The 18,231-nt window shown below is 54.6% G+C and overlaps 1 protein-coding gene across 6 annotated transcripts in view; it reads right to left on the bottom strand.

The window, feature by feature from the left end:
* LINGO1 (leucine rich repeat and Ig domain containing 1) overlaps nt 1–18,231 on the bottom strand; it is a 155,526-nt gene that overhangs the window by 17,035 nt on the left and 120,260 nt on the right. The gene's annotated exons all lie outside the window — the stretch shown is intronic.

Here is an 18,231-nt window from a genome sequence, read left to right as displayed (position 1 = left end):
CCGGGAGGGCGGGCGCGGGCGAGCGCGGGGCGGGAGCCGGCGGGGGAGGAGAAGGTGCGGCCGCCAAACCCTGGGCTGGGGGAAGGGAGGGGAATTGGGGGCCCGTCGCTTTCAGCAAAGAGGGCGGGGAGCGTGGGGCGCCCCCTGAGCTGCCCTGCACCGATGGGGCAGATCGACTAGCAAGAGGGGCGCAGACGAGGGGCGCGCCAGCCTAGCGCCGGAGCCAGCGCCAGACACTCCGGCCCCACACACGGCCGCGCCCCTGAGTCCCGGGTCTCGGGAGAGTCCAGGGAGTCCGCCCCGGGAGCTCGGCCTGCGGGCCTCCCCGGTGTGTGCGGCTCCCTGGCGCGTGGCCACCGGAGTGCGTGTGCTAGGGCGTGAGCGTGATCACTCATTTAACTGGGGTCATTGCACACTGGCGTGTGGATGGACTCGCACGCGAACTGATCACACTCCCCACCCGGCCAGGGTTGTTTGGAGGACGGCGTGGGCAGGATCGGGCCGGGAGCCTCCTCCTGCCCCTTGTCCCTTCTCGGAAATGTCCGCGAATCCTTGAAGGACCCACGTCCTGGAGGCTTGAGCGCCAGGCAGAGAGAGAGAGAAACAGGTAGCTAGAGAAGCTCCGGGGGACCGTGAGGAAGACGCACCAGGAACCGGGTCTTGCGAGCCGCTTTGCAACCCTGGTCCCCGCCCAGCCTGGCTTCCAGTCCAGCAGAGGGCAGCCAGCCGCTCTGACCACCGACACTGCAGCCAGCTGCCAGCAGAGGGCAGTGTAGAGCCTCAGCCTGGGTTTGGCTGTCCCTCACCTCCAACTTCGGAAAGGTTCAGGGGTCACATACCAGACCTAGGCGTCTCCAGATCCTTGGAGCTCCAGATCCTTCTTGACCAGTAGGTACAGGTAACAGACTAGAGGAGGGGGTGTCTTGGCAAAGCCTGCAAAGTGGACTATGATCTCATCTCCTTCCACGGCACACCCCCTTCCATCTCCTTGAACCAAATGTCCTTTAACTCTCAGCTAGTTTGATTAGAATAACCAGGAGGCTGATACCACCAAGCACAGTCCCCCTTCACTGTGGGAAGTGCATCCCATTAGCACATTTGTGCTCCTGGGATTGTGGAAGGCAGAGAAGAAAGCTGAGGCTGCAGGGGAGGGGTGAGGAGGGGACTGACCAAGGCCTCTCAGTATCTGGGACACACCTGGAATCTTGCTCCCCACAAATCCTTCCTGACAGGTGCTCCAGATACCTGGCAGACAGGGTGGGGTGGCTGATTGTCCCCCAACCTCTCTATAATTTTGTCTCTTCACTGTTCACACATCATAAACATAGTCACAAAGAGTTGCACAAAATTACCCAACTACAGGGAGTCCCAGAACTTGTCGGTCTCTGAACAGTAAAGGCTAACTGGAGACTGGCTCCTCTGTGCCAAGTCCGTCCTCTCCCAAGGTGCAGTGTCCCTCCTGGCAGGGCAGCCTACAGTGTTGGGCACGGTACATTCAGCCTCCAAAAACCCTAGAAGGAGGCGCTGTTTCCCCTGTGTCAAAAAAGGGAATCCCAGGCTCAGAGGTTACTGACTCGCCGGGTCACACAGCTAGTAAAGCCTAGAGGGGAATCTGAATCGCCTTCAAATTACTTTTACTGAGCCAGTAGTAAGCCAGTAGGGGGCAGGCTTGGCAGAGGGACTTCGAGAAGGGAGTGAAAGAGGTGGGTGTGCAACATCGGAGTCTCCCCAACCTCCAAGGGGCCCAGGCGGCCGGCTCCCAGGACCCTCAACTCTGCGCTGCCTGGAAACCTTTCCCGACTCCGCAGCTCCCCCACCCCGGCTATTTGTGAGCTACCCCTGAGCTCCCGCCCTCCTTCACCGCCTCCTCCCACAAGCCCGACAGGAATAGACGCTTTAGCTCCTGCGTAAAGGCTCCGACAGGCACCGGCGGGCGAGCGCACAGACCCGCTGGGGGGCGGCGGCGGGGGCGGGGGCTATTCCTGGAGCGGCGACTGACGCAGGCTCAGCGCGGCCATGCCACATCCCGCCCCCGACTCACCTGCTCCCTGCCTCAGTGATCCAGGCGGAGAAATGGGGGCGAGCCCAAGCCCTCCAGCCCCCCATCCTGGCTGAGGAAGGGGGAGTCTGCCACGGGGTCTCCTGGAGCCCACAATTTCCCTGTGAGTCCTTGGGGGGAAGCTGGGAAGACCAGAACTGTGAGGGGGGTGGGGAGGAAGAGCTTGCCATTCACTATTAGTTCCATCTTATAGGTGGTATCCTGTTTCTCCAAAAGAAATGAGGCTTCCCGGGCCCTCCTTGGTAACGCAATGGTTTGGAGCACAACGCTGTGAGACTGTGGAAGCCACTGCAACACAAGTTTGATCCCCAACCAGGGGGGTGATCCACATGGTGCGGCAGACCTCTCCTGACCCGCTCACTGCTCCCCTCAGCAGTGTATTTCAGTATATCTGCCTGTTTTGCTCCCCACTCTGTCTCTGGCGAATCCTCTCACCATCACAACCCCCACCAGCCACACCTCTGGCCTGTACCCCAGTTCTGTATGTATAAATAAATCTTCAAAAAAAAAAAAAGAAGAAGAAGAAGAAGAAAGAAAGAAAGAAATGAGGCTTCCCAGCCAGCTGACTTAGAAATAATGGAGAGGAAAAGGGTCCTGAGGGTCTAGTTTTGAGGGAAAGGCCTTTTTGAGGGTCTAGTCTGAGCCTGGAGAGAGTACAGGCCCCTGACCTTGTCCCCTAGAGATCCCATAAAGAGACGGCTGTTACTCGGTCACCAGGGACAGCATGAGCTGCCTAAAGACCTCTGTCCACTTCTCTGTGGTGGGGTGGTCCTCATCAGAGCCTCTCAGGCTTCCTGGGGCATGGAGAGTACAAAACATTAGGATGGCACATCCAAGCCTTCACTGGTTACTGCATTCACGGGTGCAGCCAGGGGAGGGCATCCTGGAGCCCCTGGAGACTGTGCCTCCACCCTCATGTCTCTGCCCTCTCAGCTTCTGCTCAGCATGGTTTCCACTACTGTTCAAGACCCAGCTAAGTCTTGGATCCTTTCTCCCCTTACCAGACCAGAAAGCCCCAGAGCAGGGCCCTCAGATCTCCCTTCTTTGTCCTCAGATTAGGGGAGTAGGCCCAAGACTGTGCACCTTGCAGGTGGACACACAGTGAACCTGTCTTGGGGTGAAAGTCCAGCAGGTCCCCAGAAAGCAGGAGCTGGTCACTGGAAGGAGAGCCAGATGGCTGCAGCCCCAGTGCTCCAGGCAAGGCTGAGAGCTGGCTCTGGTGGATGAAGGGTGGGAAGGAAGGAGGGAGGGAGGGGCGGGCCACTCTCGGTCACTTGGGCTCTGAGCTACGTCTCATGCACTCAATCTCCCTTCAAGGTGGGTATTGCCCCACTGCACAGAAAGAAAAACAGAGACGCTGGGAGGGCTGACATCTTGCCCAGGCTGATTCTTTGTGTAAGAGGTGGGGCGCCGAAGCTGTGTATGTCAGATGTCAGAACCCTGCTCTGCTCCCACACTCTGGGAGGCTGAGGATATAGGAGGCAGACCCAGGCTCCAGGTCCAGAAGAAATAGGTGGCATGCAGTGGCCTGCCTCCTTGCCTGTCTGCTGGTTGTGTCCGCTCGCAGCCCAGCAGCAACGGGGTTTTACGATGATGATTATTTCTGAAGGCACTTGAAATTAATGACAGCTCTAAAATCGCTGGGACAGTGGAGTCATTGCGGAGACCTCTAATTAGCAAGAAAAACGGAGACCAGGAGCTGGGAGGTGGGTGGGGGCTGGGTAAGTGGTGCTGGGCACTGAGCCATTATTGGGAAACAGGGTGCAGCCTGTGTCCAGCTGCAGATTCCTGTGGATAGGTGGACTGCACGTCTCATTTTATGCCATACATTTGATTCTGAACTCTCTTGTTCACTGGCTGTTTGACCTTGGAGGGGTCACGCCCCTCCCAGATTGAAAATTTCCCCAGCTATGCAATGAGGATTTGGCCTGGAATGGGAGTGGCAGTCCTAAACTCAGGGCTCTGTGACCCCGCCTGGACCTGCATCCCCAAAAGGCTCATGTCCAGGAGCTGGGGCCCTAAAGTCCTGGAGAGGCAGCAGAAGTCCCATACCCACCCGTGGCTCTCACAGCCTCCCATGCAGGGGTGGCTGAGGCCACTGATATAATGAAGTCCTAAAACTCAGGCTGGAGTGAAGTGGATCAGGAAGTGACAGGAAATCCATAGGTCGGAGCCCCAGCTGGTGCTGCTGTGGAGGGGCTGTGGGGTAGAGACACCTGAGGGCCTGGCAAGAGAGTCCCCTCTAGGAAGTGGGCCTGGAGTGATGACCAGGGTGGGGCTTTCCTGTTCCTCCCGTCTAAGTCTCCCCGCTGCCAAGAACCAGCAGGGGTTCAGGGACCCCAGCAGCTGGGGGTTCCACCTTGGGCTGAAACAGGATTGGGCTGCGAGACCTCCAAGGTCACTGGTGCAGGTGCACCTCAGCTCTAATCCTCCAAGTCGTGCGTGGGGGCAGCAGGGAAACTTGCACTGGCCCGACCAGGTATGGCAAGGTGCCAGTGGACGCGGAGGGCTACCCGCAGGGTGGTAGGCTAAGGCCAAGGGTAGGGTTGTGGAAAGCTCACCCTCATTTCCTTGAGGCAGCATCTTCCCCAGCAGTCTCCACCGCAGGCTTGTCTTGTCATTAACAGCTTTCTCAGATGCTAGAGTACGTTATCTTTCCTCACCTCCCTTTCCAATTCAGGGCCCTGTGTGGGCCCTTCCTTCCAGAAGCCTGCTGTAAGCACCTCTGCCTCCAGGCCTCTGTCCTTAGGTGTGTTTCTGGTCTCAGTTTTCTCCTCTGTGAAATGGGACCATCAGTAGAACCCATTTCACCAGGTTGATCAGAAGATCTCATGGCTTAATGTATATCTGGTATCTGATGCCAGTCTTGGCACACAGTAGGCACTTGATACATATATTATTTCAATGGTTATTTTACTTATGGCTGCTCTCTGCCCCCTGACCCTCTAGCCCCTTTCCCACTAGACCAAGTTCTCCATCCTTTCGGTATCAAGGGCACTCTGAATGAAGGCAGGGATTGATCTTCGTTTCCTCCAATTTCCATAGCTAGCCCACAGTCCTGATTCTCAGGGTCTGATGTGTGCAAATTAAACTCACCTAGCAACCATTAATCAGAAAGACTATGGGTCCTGAGAGAGAGGGCCAGGCATGGGGGAGGAGGGATGTTCTGAATTCTCTCCCATCACTCCCCTTTATCCCAGCCTCAATCACCCCATGCCCTTTGGGAATGTTCTAGCCCTGGTCACTTTCACTTATCTAGAAGCACTGTGGCTGCAGCTCCACTATCTGGAAGTGCACTGAGAACTGAGGGATGTCACTTCTGCCTTGAAAGACCCAAGGCAGAAGTCCTGGCGGGAAGACCAAGGTCCTGGAGCTGGCCCTCATGGCCTTGCCATCTGGCCCAGCCAAGCGGCCCCCGGTGGCTGCACTCACAATGGCTGTGAAGCAGGGGATCTGTCTGGAGGCAGTCAGTGAGGGGGCTTATCAGCCCTGAGGTCCCTCCAGGGGAACCCCTGATGTTCCTGATCTCGGGTTAGCTCTCCTTCTAACACAGGGAACAGTATCCTCCATTTAACACACACACACACACACACACACACACACACACAAATGACTGGATTATGAGCTGAAACAAAAAAGCCAAATACAAAAGCCAGCTGGCATAAAGGGACCAGTCCCTGGCTCTTTGGGGATCTGGGCTTGGGGCATGGTAGAGCAGCTTCTCCCGAGAGTCTGGGCTGGGCTGTCCCCACGGATCACGTCAAGGAAACTTGAGCTAATGTGTGCAAACAGGCAGCACTATTAGCAAATCCATTCATTAAACACTTGTCTTGAGTTCTGTTGTGCAGGAGACTTGTTTATTAACTTAAGTCAGAGCCTGTTATTAACTTAAGTCACTGGCAGTGTGGCGGCTCGGAAGCTTGGAGCCAGGCAGTCTTGAGTTCTAGTTCTGGCTCTGTCTTTAACCACTGTGTGACCCTGGGCAAATCACTTCACCTCTCTAAGTATCAGCCATCCTGTGAAAGACAACCCCTAAGATGATTCCTGTGTCCCCTGCTTTCTGGTGCCCCTCAAGTACCCATCCTGATGTGGCAGAAGTGATGGAAGTGAGATCACGTTATACAAAGTCTATGACCTCCACTTTGGGGACCCTTCCTGTATCATTTGCTTATTTGCTATGAAGGAGGCCAGTTTGAATGGGATCTTGAGCCACCTTGGTGGCAAGCCTAATGGAAAAGAGCCACCGACATCCCACAAGGTCGAGACTGAGACCACCAAGAGATGTAGCAGTAAGTTGGGAGGCAGATCCTCTCTAAGTCCTGCCTTGAGAAGCCTGATACTCTGGCTGACACCTTGACTATAGCCTTAAAAGCCCCTGAGCCACAATAACCCAGATATGCCTCCCATGGGTCCCTGACCCACAGAACTATAAGGTAATATTTGTTTAAGCCTCTAACTTTGGGGTGATGTCATATAGCAGTAGATAATGAAAACATGCCCCATCTGTAAAATGGGTGTTAAAAACTCCTTTATCCCAACATGGCTTCAGAATTGAGTTAAAGCAGGGCGGTGTCTGCTGCTGCTCAGGAGTAGGAATGGCACAGAACTTGGTGGGTATCTAGTGAGATGGAAATGATGCATGCTCTAGAACCCAACAGCTCCCTCCTGGGTAAATACTCTGGGAAAAGAGTCACAGAAGACAAGTACAGGAATGTTCATTATAATATCAAAGAACTGGAAATGCTCTGAATTCCCATTGGCTGGAGAAGGCCTAAACAGAACATATGCAGTGGAGCATTATGCAGCACTGAACAGTACACACAATTGCCATAAAATTCATTGTGGCTGAAATCAGAAGCACAATGTTGTGCGAAAAACAAGGTTATGTACAAAATTGTAACATTTATACAAGGTTTAAGAACAAGCTCCACACCCAATAAACTATGAAAAAAACTGTGTATGAATATTTATCTATATGGAGAGAAAGAATAAAAACATGCAGAGAACAGGCAACACCAATTCCAGGGTGGTATCACCTTTGGGGGGAGAGAGGAGAGCTGGTATAGTCAGATCTCTCGTGAACCCTATATTTCAAGGGCTCTCCAAGAGCAGACACAGTAGTTCTGGGTCACCCGTTCAATCCTTTCAACAATCCATCGAGTCCATTCTATTACTGTTACATACAGAAGAGGAAACTGAGGCAAGCTTCTCTGGGGGATATTCCTGGACTTTCAAGACCAGTGGAAGTCAGGCCATGGATATTCACTCTGCTGCTAATTTGAAAGAGACTGCATTACCTCTTTGACCTCAGTCTATTCTTCTACAGCACAGGGGAATTCTCTCCCACCCCTTTCCCTTTACAGATATGGGTTGAGATACTGGGAAAGTCTTGATTAATGAATTTCACATATTTGCAAAGCGCACCATGAGCCAAATGTGGGAACAGCTACCTAGTGGGTAGATTAAAAACAAGGAGGTGTAGACAAGAGAATGTGTGAATACGATGATTCAATTCAACACAATTCAGATCGGTGCAATTTTACATTGACTCAGTTCACTGAAAGACAATGGCTGAGGTTAAGGACTATCACATGAACACCTGTCACACTCTCAGTCCCATGCTAGGTGCTCCTATGAATGATCTCACATAATTCTCACCACACGCTGGTAAAGAAGGAACTATTATTACCCCCATATAGCTTGTGAGGAATGAGGCTCAGGGAAGGTGAGCCACGCCCCTGGGTCACACAGCAGAGCTGAGACTGCAGGAGTCGTCAGAGTCGTCATAGTCCTCCATCCATCCTGACCTGCCCTCTGTCAGAAGGGTCTGGAGCGGCCAGGAGGAGGGGAGACATATGAGGTTGGAGTACTCAGAGAGGCTTCCTGGGGGAAGGGCAGGTGCTTCAGCGCACTGACGGAGGTGGGAAGACAGGAGAGGCCTCATCCCCCATTCATTGATTCAGTCACTCATTCATTGACTTAATAAACATTTGCCACAGCTTTCTCTGTGTCCCCGGAGAACCCACAGTCTAGTGCAGGGTCCTCTAGTGCAGGGCAGAGGTGAGTCAAGCATGGGGAATGCTCACACACGGCAGGTGTGTGTGACCAGGTGCTGATGGCTGAACTGCCACGCAAAGGCTGAGTAGGAGAGTCAGCCAGTGGATGGAAGGTGGGGGTGGTATGGCACCGGAAGGCACAGAGGCACAGGCCAATACTGGGGTGGTAGGAAGTCCCCCCCCCAGGCAGGCCTGGACTGCCTCAGGCTGGTCTAGCTCAGCTGAGAGCAGCGGATGCGTCTGCCTGTCACCTGAGTCCCAGGGCCAGTTCAGCCCTGTAGGACAGGCCCGGCCCTCTCCAGGGAATTAAGGCAGGGGAGCTGGAACTATAACGGCACATGTAATTATATGCAAAAATCAAGTTCCTTATTAATTGATGGTGGGAGAGAGCAAATATGGGCAGAGGCACCCGGCTGCATCCCAACCCCTCCCCCCAACCCCAGAACAGTCGCCTGGCCGCTAATATGCCCATAAATTACTGAAGTTATAAAGAAGAAAGCAGGTGTCATGTCGCACCCATAAACAGCTTGTTAGCTAAGACTAACGAAGGGGCAGCCTTTGCCGGTATTACAGGGCTCCCCCACACCCTCCCTGACTGCACAGAGAGATGGAGGAGGGGTGGGCTGCTATAGTGCACGCACCCCCTCAGCATCACCCACGATGGTGCTGGCAGTGCTGGGAGGGAAGGGTCCAGAGGCACAAAGTGAGAAAGGGACCCACACTGGGGTATCTAAGCAGAGAACCCACAAGCCTGGCATGAGATCCTGCCCATTCTGAGTTAAGGCCAGCTCAGGTACTGGCACAAACTAGAAGCTGGAGGTAGACACACAAGGGGTAGTCCCCAGCAAAGTCACTTACTGGCTGTGTGACTTCGGACAAACCACCCACCCTCTCGGAGCTGCTTTTGATGTGTTGTCTACCTTGAAGGGCCATGGAGAGGGCCCCATGACATTGCAAGTGATGCTCCTGGTGCACAGGCCCTCGTGCATGGGGTGCTCCCTTCACCTCCATCCACTCCCAATCTCACAGGGGCTCCTAATTAGATCAGGCCTAATGAGGCTTCCCTGTGCCAGGCTGTTTCTGGTCCATTAAGGCTGAAGCCAGGACATTAGTAGGAAGGGGATACAGCTGTGAGGGAAGGTGTCCAGCTGCCAGAGCTTGGCCCACCAAGGCTTCACCATACATAGGCCAGCCCACCCTCAGGGAGGAGGGTAGGGAGAGAGGTGGCAAGGAAAGCTGGAATTTTGGCTCCTCAGTGCTGAAGTGCTAGAACAACTCTGCAGGTCGGGAGTCTGAGTCTCTGAGATGCCCCCTTCCAGGAGGTGGAGCAGACAGCCCGACTGGTCATTTGGGTGTCCCTGGTGGGCTCTGTTCTGCCCACGGGAGGCAATACAGGCATAGGAAGGCAGCCCTGTCCCCAGTCTGGTCCTAGAGAGACAACTAGATCACCCTCTAACTTGCCTGAGGTCATACGGGGAGCAGAGCTAGGCCTGCCTCATTCTGGGCTGCAGACAGGTTCCTTTCCCAGTCCTGAGACCACCAGGACGTTTGTTCAGTAGGGGGGTTCCTCCTCCCTAGAGAAAAGTTCTTATCAGCCACACTTCAGGCTGAGCCTCTCCTCTGGGGGTCGGCTCTGCACCCCTTATCTTATCTTATGCAGTCCTGGCGTGTCCGGCTGTGTTTTGCAGATTGCTGTGGAGATTTTGCAGATGCACAGAGCGCATCATAACGACCATGGCCAGTGGCAAGTCAAAGGGAGCCTGGAGCCCAGGCCTCCCGCCCCTCCCCCAGCGGCTGGCCTCAGGCCATGGCGCTCACATCTGAGATGGTGGAAGGAGTGTTCTGACAGTCCCCCAGTCACCGTGCTGGGACAGTCCCAGGGTCTCCTTCTGCCCGGGAGCTCTGAGCGCTTGGCGCCTGCCTATCCATCACCTGCCCACCGGGGCCCGGGGGTGGGGGTGGGGGGGTTGTTGGGGACAGCTGGAGCCAGGTGGTCTGATCAGAGGGAAGGAGCCATCTTGGAGGGATAGTTTCTTGGGGTTGAGTGCTCAGTTTAGGCCCCTTGACACCTACCTTTTACCCCCACCACAAGAATGGACGCCTTCTGCTCAGGGTCATGCAGGTCACAAGCTTGCATCACACTGAAAAATTTGCACACAAAAGGTCAGCGGTGTGCCACCAGCTGTCACAGAGAACTGGGCAGGGAGAGCACTTCTGGGAGTGGTCAGCTCAGGCTATGCCCCCCAGAGATCAGCATTAGCCCCTTCCTGACCCCTCAAAGTTCTGCCCTCTCTGTCTCCGTCTTTCTCCATCTCTCCTGACTCTGCTCTCAGAGGGTTGGAGAGAGAAAGGCAGTCAACCCCAGGACGGGTGACAGGTGGACCCAACTGGGCCCCCTGGATGATGCTGGGAGCTGAGAAAAATGGGGAGCAGGAAGATGGGCGGGAGAGCAGGGCTGTCCAGGAGGGCAGTGTGGGGTGTGGGGGGGAAGAGGAGCTGAGAAGGCGCCTTCTCCTCCCTTATCTCGCCCAGACCAAATGGGACCATCCAGGACAGTGAGGTCACACAGCAGGTGCCAGAGGCTGGGAGCACCATGTAGAAGGCAGGTGAGCAGGGAGGAAAGTCCAGGAGCTAAAGGCCCAGAATTTCTGTAAGACCTCTCCCAGCCAAACAGGCCTGTGCCCACTTCCTGCCACTCCTAAGTGTGCCAAACCCCAGTCACATCAGGGACAGGGCACTACTAAAGGTGCTCCCCCCCAGGGCCATAGTTACAGATTTATAACCAGAGAAGAGCCACAGCCCCAGAGGGAACAAGTCAAGGGTTCAGGGAACAGGGGCGTCCCCTGCAGGCAACCTGGGCTTCTGTCCTTCCACCTAGCATCCTCACTAGTGGGCTGGGCCACAGGATGATCTGTGTGCAAACAGGTAAATGTGATAAGCAGGAGAACAATCTGGAAAGATGGCGTTTCTGTGCAGAGCACCTGGGCATATTCCTACCCTGCTCCAAAGAGCCATGAGAGTAAGTGAGGACATTCATTCAGAGCCCCAGGAGCAGGGAGGGCCTATATGTGGTCCTCCCCCTGAGGGTAAGCTTTGGGGTCACAAGTCTGGTGGTGCATGTGCATCGAGTCTTCCACCCAGGGTTGCTGTAACTGTGCTGTGTTGCAGACTGTGGTGTCATGGTCACATGAGGTGTCAGCCCTGTTATGTCTATCAGTCTTCAGCGTCCTGAACAGGAGTTCCTGTATCTCCCTCATTCTCCAAGGCCCATTAGGCCACAAACAGAAAACCCAAGCTCCACTCAGGCCTCCAGCAGTCAAGGCGTGGTGGGGGAGGGTTTCGGGGGAGCAGGCAGGGAGCTGTCATGTGGGGGTATCTGGCCTGTGTCCTCCCTCTCCATCCCCTCTCTACCCACATTGCTCTCGAAGTTCAACTTCTGCAACATGACTGATCAGAGCCTGGAGGCCTCTAGGTGAGTGGGGATCCCTTGGTTCCAGGGATCCCAGGGTAGACCTCAGCGTCTACCTGCTTCTCCAGAGCCCACCACCTGCCAGTGACATCTCTTTTCCTAGGAAATGTGGCTGGCACTGGTGGAAGTGGAAATAGCACTGAGCAGGCTGGGCCAGGCAGGCCGAGGCCAAGCCGACCTCTCGCGGGCCACTCCTCAAGTCGACAAAATGCTGAACTGGCACTTTGTGAGGGACTTGCCTGAGGGATGCAGAACCTGCAGTCCACTATGGCCCTAGTGATGGACATGAGGTTGGTAATTAGTTGGAAGACCCCTGGTGGGATCCTCTCTGTGGAGTAAATGATGTACCTTGAGCTGGCAGCCTGGGGTGGAAAGTTCTCGAAGGCCCCAGACAACAGGAGGGCACCCACACTCTTAAACCAAAACATGGGCACATACACTCAGACGCAGTGTGTTCTCAACACCTGCTGGGGCGTGAAAACCAGCCATAAATACCTGCACTGTCAGGGTGGCTCATCAGGTAGGTGGGGAGAGAGGCCTGTGTGCCCTGGGAAATTTCCCAGTGACTCACAGACTTGTAGACCTCCTTCTGCATACCCAAAACGCTCCTCCCCCATTCCCTGGAAGTTCCACATCCTTCCCCAGAGAGCAGAGTGGAGAAGACACCCCCACCCCATTCCCCAAATCAGGCGGTTGAGGGGTCTGAGAAGATGGAGCTCTGGTCAACTAATCTGCAAAAACTTCATACAGCAGGGCCAGGGTGGGTCCCAGGATGCACCATAGGGGGTTGGTAGGGGCTGCTCCTTTTCACTGTCTCTCCCAGTCACCCAAGTGGTAGGCAGAGGGGAGAACCTATCAATACTTCTTCTACCAGTGCCCGCTCTCTCTTTACTCTTGAACTTGGCAAAGACATGTTCACATTTAGTTAACATGCCGGAGTTAGGGGGAGGGGTCTGGCACATTTCATGGCTACAAATAAATGCCAGCTAATGTCTGAAGTGTGGGATGCATCTTGAACAAATTCAGAACTACGTGCTCCCCCCCCACACTTCAGGGGGATGGTCCCGATGCACGAACATGGGCTGCCGCCTTGACAGCCCCAGTCGCATCCCTATACACATGTTGTACCATCTGACTGCCCTCCCTCCCCCCAGAGCTGGCTCCAGATCCACCTTGGAAAGACTGCTTTCCTTAGCCAGCCATCATCCTTGGGAAATGAAGGGTAGAGGGAAGCCAATCTTAACACCTTGCTGCTAACCGCCCCAGTGGCAGACATTAGCCAGCCTTCTCAGGCGTAGAAGAGGAGGCTGCTAGGTGAGCTAAGATCCTGAGATGCATCAGACCCCACCTTCTGAGAGCCACTGGGTGGAGTCAGAGGAGTGAGTGCACAAGCAGGCCTCAGTTTCCCCTTCTCCATATTGAAATGTCTCTGCCTGTCCTGTCTGCTCCAAAAGGCCAAGCCCGTGATGTGTGAAGGGTGTGAGGGTCTCCAGCATGAGCCCAGTGGGGGGCAAGGGAAGTCAGTAGAGACACTGTGTTCCAGTGGAAGTTTGCATGCTAGCAGATGTCAGAGACCCCAGGAGGACCAGGGCTGTGAGGCAGAACATGCAGCCCACACAAAGATCTCCAGGCCACTTGCAGGAGGCCAGGGCAGGTGTGCAGAGGCTCCACCCACCTGAGTATATACACACACTTGGCTCCGCCCCATCAGGAGTCATGCTTCCTGGCTGTCATGGCAACCAAGACTGCTGAGTGGGGAACAGGAGGGGAAGGAAAAGCTGTGAGCAGACCAGACACGGCTCACAGTCAAGGGAATACTTTCCTCCTTGCTGAGAGACCTCCATCCAGGTCACAAATCAATGAAAAGGTGGAGCATGGGCAAGAAATGGGGCTCCCTTTACTCCCAGCCAGCCCAATCTTTTGGCAGTGTGGCTGAGTGTAAACCCATGTTCAGTTCAAGGTCTGAGGGTGGCTCCGGGTCCAGACATCTCCCCATGCTGAGTCTGCCTAATTGCTCTGCCATCTCTGTAGCCGTGCTCCAAAATCCCCTCAGCTTGCTCTGTACATCCAAGGGGGCCCAGCAAGGGCAGGGGCTTGATAGAAACGAGTGATGGGGCTGGGTGTGCTCCTCTAAACAGGCCCAGCAGGAGGCAGGCCCACCATAGGCCTCCGGGAGAAATAAAACGCCTAGCACATACTGACATTTACTCCAGGCACCAGGGCCCACTTATATCTAGGCATTAACTTGTTTCACTTTTAAGTGCTCTTTGGGGAAGGTTCTATAGGGCCCCCAATTTACAGAAGAGGAAACAGAGGCACAGTAACTTGCCTGGGGTCACAGCAAAGTAAGTGGCAGGACGGGTTGGCACCCAGGTGGTCACGGCAGCTTTGTGTGTGTGGTGCAAGGAGGCTCCAGGTTGGCTGGGCCTGTGAGGAGGGGGGCAGGGGCTTAGAGTGCCTATTTTACAGGCACTGACACTGAAGTGGGGGGAGGCAGTATCCCTAGGGGCGTCCTTCGTGGGAGCTTGGAGTAGACAGGATGGTCTGCTGGGACCAAGGACCTGGAGGCGCTCAGCCCAGGCCCCTGGGCTGCACTGCCCTGCCAGAAAGCACCCGCACGCTAGAGCTGAGAAGGTCTTGGCGTGGCTGCCAGCTCACAAGAATGGAAAGCATGGAGAGAAAAGGTGGTGGAGGGAGAGAATCTGGTGGGGGGGGCTCCCTGACGGAGGCAGCCATGCAGGAGCGGGAGGATCTTGAAAGCAGGGATGGACATTCTAAGAGGAAGGAACATGAGGCATGAAAGGGCGCAGGCTGGGCAGAGTGAGGTCTGTGCAGGCCCACAGACTGGCCACCATTACCACTGTGGGTTCAGAGGCTAAGCAGGTGTCTCCCCAAGTTCTGCTCCCCAGGACTGAAAGCGGCACTGGACTCACTGCTGGGATGCCACTGTGTGAAAAGCCAAGGGCTCCCCAGGGCCGAGCAGCGACATCCACAAGTTCAGCCTCAGTGTTTCCAATGGCTCGCCCATGAGCGCTGCTTCCAAGCCCAGGCCTGCTGGGCACACAGGCAGCTGGTGGCAGAATGCTGTTCCAGGCAGCCAGGGCAGGCCCCAGCAAAGCCTCGGTCCCCTCAGCCACATGCCCCGTGCCCTTCTCCTCCCTGTCTGTGCTGCCCTGCCCGCTCTTCCCTCCCTCCCTTCTTTCCTTGTGTCTTTCTGTCATTGTTCCTTTATTTTATTTTCAGCCCTCAGCACTTTTTTTTTTTTCAAAGAGAACAGCTGGGCTGCTGGAGTCACAGAGGAAATATTTTTTGACTACTCTGCAGATTCCCCTTCTCTGAAAACTGAAGCCACCATTGCCAATGATGGACGGAAGGCAAGGTGCGTATTTCCTTTCCTCCCTCCCTGTGGGCTCTCTATCCTGATGTAACTGAAAAAGAGGGCAATGGGACACACCTGGGGGAGAAAGGTGGTGAGTGAGGAGGACTTTGGTATCAGATGGGCAGCTGGAGCCCTTGGTATCATCACAGCCCCATTTTACAGATGAGGAGACTGAGGCCAGTTTATCCAGATACAGTAAGAGTGGCAATGTTAACATTAGCTGTAAGACCAGCACTTAGTGGATACTGGCTGCTGGCCACTATGCCAGGTGCTCGCCATGCAAGCAAACCGACAAGGCAGGTGCCTTAGTTCTGTTTTACAGAGAAATCACCAGCCCAATGTCGCACAACTGGCCCCACAGAACTGGAATGTCCAGCCTACGGCCATGCTCGTGGCCATTCTGCCAGCTGTATCCTCCCCAGAAGCCAGAGTATTAGAAAGTAGAACTAAGAGCTGAAACTGTATTTGTCTATATTCTTATTCCAATGCTGGGCTCTTATTCCAATACTCCCATGTTGATTGCTATGGCCAAGAGAACATTAAATAGCAGTTCTAATGATGGGAGACCCACCCTGATCTGATCCCATCTTGATTCCTGAGGTCAAGACCAGGGCTGCTTCAGTCTCAGGGACCCTCTTAAGATAGGCACACCTGGGCCCTCCCTGGTTAGGACGCAGCTCTGGGGACCCAGTGTGTTGGGCTGACCTTCCACAGCTGGTCCCAAGCCCCGCCCTGCCAACATTGCTCCCGGCCAGGCAGAGGAGGCCCTGCCAAAGGAGGAATGAGAAGGAGGTGGAGATCCTGCCACACCCAACACAATCGCCCCAGGACGTTGGCTGCAGGCCCTGAACCAGTGTCAGGAAGCCCCCTTCTGCCTGGTTAGTGAACCTGAAATCCCAAGTCTGCGTCTGCTCACATGACCACCCATGGGGCTCCCACCTGAGAGCCGACGTGAATGGGCTTTGCAAACTGTAAAGCGGTGTACAGTGTCAGGTGAGGGGGTCCCAGCGCCTGAATGAGAAGCCCAGGGAGGCCACTGTGCTGGATCTGTGTGTGCGTGCATGCGTACCAAGTGCACACATGTGCGAGGATGTTTTTAAGACCTGAGGCTCACAGAGACTCCGCACAGAGGTTTGAAATGAGGGGGAAGAAGAGGAAGTGAGATTTCAGGATCATCTTAAAAGCAGAAAAAAATTATTATGTGTCAAAAGAAGTGGGGAGGCTTAAATGGCTCCCAGGTGGGACACAGAATAAAACAGTCTTTGCTATTATTTTTCCATTTTTTTCCACCCAGGGAAGACAGGCAGGCAGTCACCATAGCAACCCTGGGCATCTGGCAGGGGGCAGCCTGGGCCCTGCAGGTCTGTCTGGGCTAAGCAGGATGGGTTAGTTCAGGAGATCCCAGAGGACTGGTAGGGTCCAGTCCAGACAGGACGCTTGTTTGGGGTCTATACTAGAAGCCACACCAGGTTAGGAAGAGGACAGATTGGAGTTGCCTAGTGGAGGGGCCAGGCCAGAAGCTGGTTCTGAAGGTGGACGGGCCTAAGGACAGACAGGGTGGGAGATAGGGCCACAAGATTATGGAAAGCAGCAAAAGGGTCCCAAAGGGAGGCTGCAGGAGGAGGTGGGGTGAGTGGGTGGTGGGTATGGGTGTGGGGGGAGTCCTGGTTCCTGGGTGGAAGCTAGTGGCTCCTACCACGCTGCCCCAGAGTCTGTGCTGATGGAGGGCAAGTGGGTATTTTATAGACAGGCTCTATTGTGAATTTGACCTCAGTGCTGGCTTCAGCAGCGAGGCCAGGCAGAAGATCGAGGAGATGGAAAATCCTGACTGCAAAAAAGTAGCATACAGAAGATGCATGCATCTGGGTCTACACACAGAGGCCACTGTTGATGGAAACCGCATGGGGGGGCAATGGAGCCCTCCATTTGCGAAGAAGTACCTGTGAGTCTGCCACTTCGTTCACTGTGTATCCCTAGTGCCTGACACTCAAGAAATATTTCTTTGAACAAATGAATGAATGACAGACAACTGAATGAACAGTATTCAGAAAGCTCCACGGAAACTCTGAGGAGGCAGCTGACACCTCTCTACAATATGCAGGCTGGTATCGAAAATGCTAAGCTGCCAGAGAAACCAAACCAACCTAAAAATGCAAACGAGCATGTCTCTGGCCAAGGAGGCCAGCTGGATAATTACCCAGAGCTCATGGCCACCCTAACCTGCAAAATCTTAACAGTTCCTTCTTAAAGCCAAATGCCAAAAGCCCACATTCGAATCAAGTTGTGACGGGTCACAGCCAGTGTCTATCCAAAAAGTATCACGGCAGGTGACTGGATTTCAAGTCAGGCTCCACCTCACGGAGGGATGGTTCTGGAGCATGTGCCCCTCGAAGTCACACTTCCAAACAGCTTCAGATGCAGAACAAACACACTGGAGAGTCCTTGCTGGATGAGTAACTTCGGCAAGTGGAAGGGGATTTGGAGACAGGATTTGGGTGGCTGACTCGCCCAAAGGACAAGCTGCTTTGACCGCGGTCTCATTTCCAGGGAAGGGGCACTGCAGGAATTTGGAGCTTGGGACGTTTGAGTCTCTTGGGTCAGGGCCTTGGGAACTCTGAGCAAAAGCCCAAGTGAGGGTGGCCCTGAGCAACCCCTCAAACTCTACAGAAATTAAGGAAAGCCCAGAGGGGGGATCTAGGATCTGTCTCTTATTCATGCCAAAACCCTGCTCCAGAGACTGAACAAGTCACCCCCCGTGAAAGCCCACACGATGCTGGAGAAGTGGGAACGGAGACACCTGTGTTTGATGGCCTGAGCGTGCCTCGAGGACCAACCACCTTTGGCCAAGTGTTTTGCCTTCTCTGTGGACCAAGGAATGAATAGGGCAGAGCACGCCTCACAGGGCCACTGGCAGGATCGAGTAAGACCTGGATACCAAATGCTTCATTAACGCTACAGCGCCTGGAAGAGTTACTGCTGTTCTTGTTGCTATTATTGACTCCCAGAATGCACAGGGGTCTCTTCCCAGAGCCTGGCCTTCTAGCAACATCCCTGCTCTGCACTGTTAAGTCTCCACTGACAGTTCTTCCATCTTCCCCAAAACCCCAACCTCTTGCCTGTAGCTGCTGCTGGGAAAGCAACATGTGGGTGCGTGCGTGCGTGCGTGCGCATGTGTGTGTGTGTGTGTGTTGCTAGAACTAGGAAGCTACATTTCCTCATGTCACTCTATCCTCCAAGTGATGACTGTCACTCACACCTACTCTAGATA

The sequence above is a fragment of the Condylura cristata genome, unplaced genomic scaffold (assembly GCF_000260355.1).
Source record: "Condylura cristata isolate star-nosed mole 26May11 unplaced genomic scaffold, ConCri1.0 scaffold00023, whole genome shotgun sequence".
NCBI classification, from domain to species: Eukaryota; Metazoa; Chordata; class Mammalia; order Eulipotyphla; family Talpidae; genus Condylura; species Condylura cristata.
Note: the sequence above shows the minus strand (reverse complement) of the source record. Positions and strands in the feature narration are given on the sequence as shown.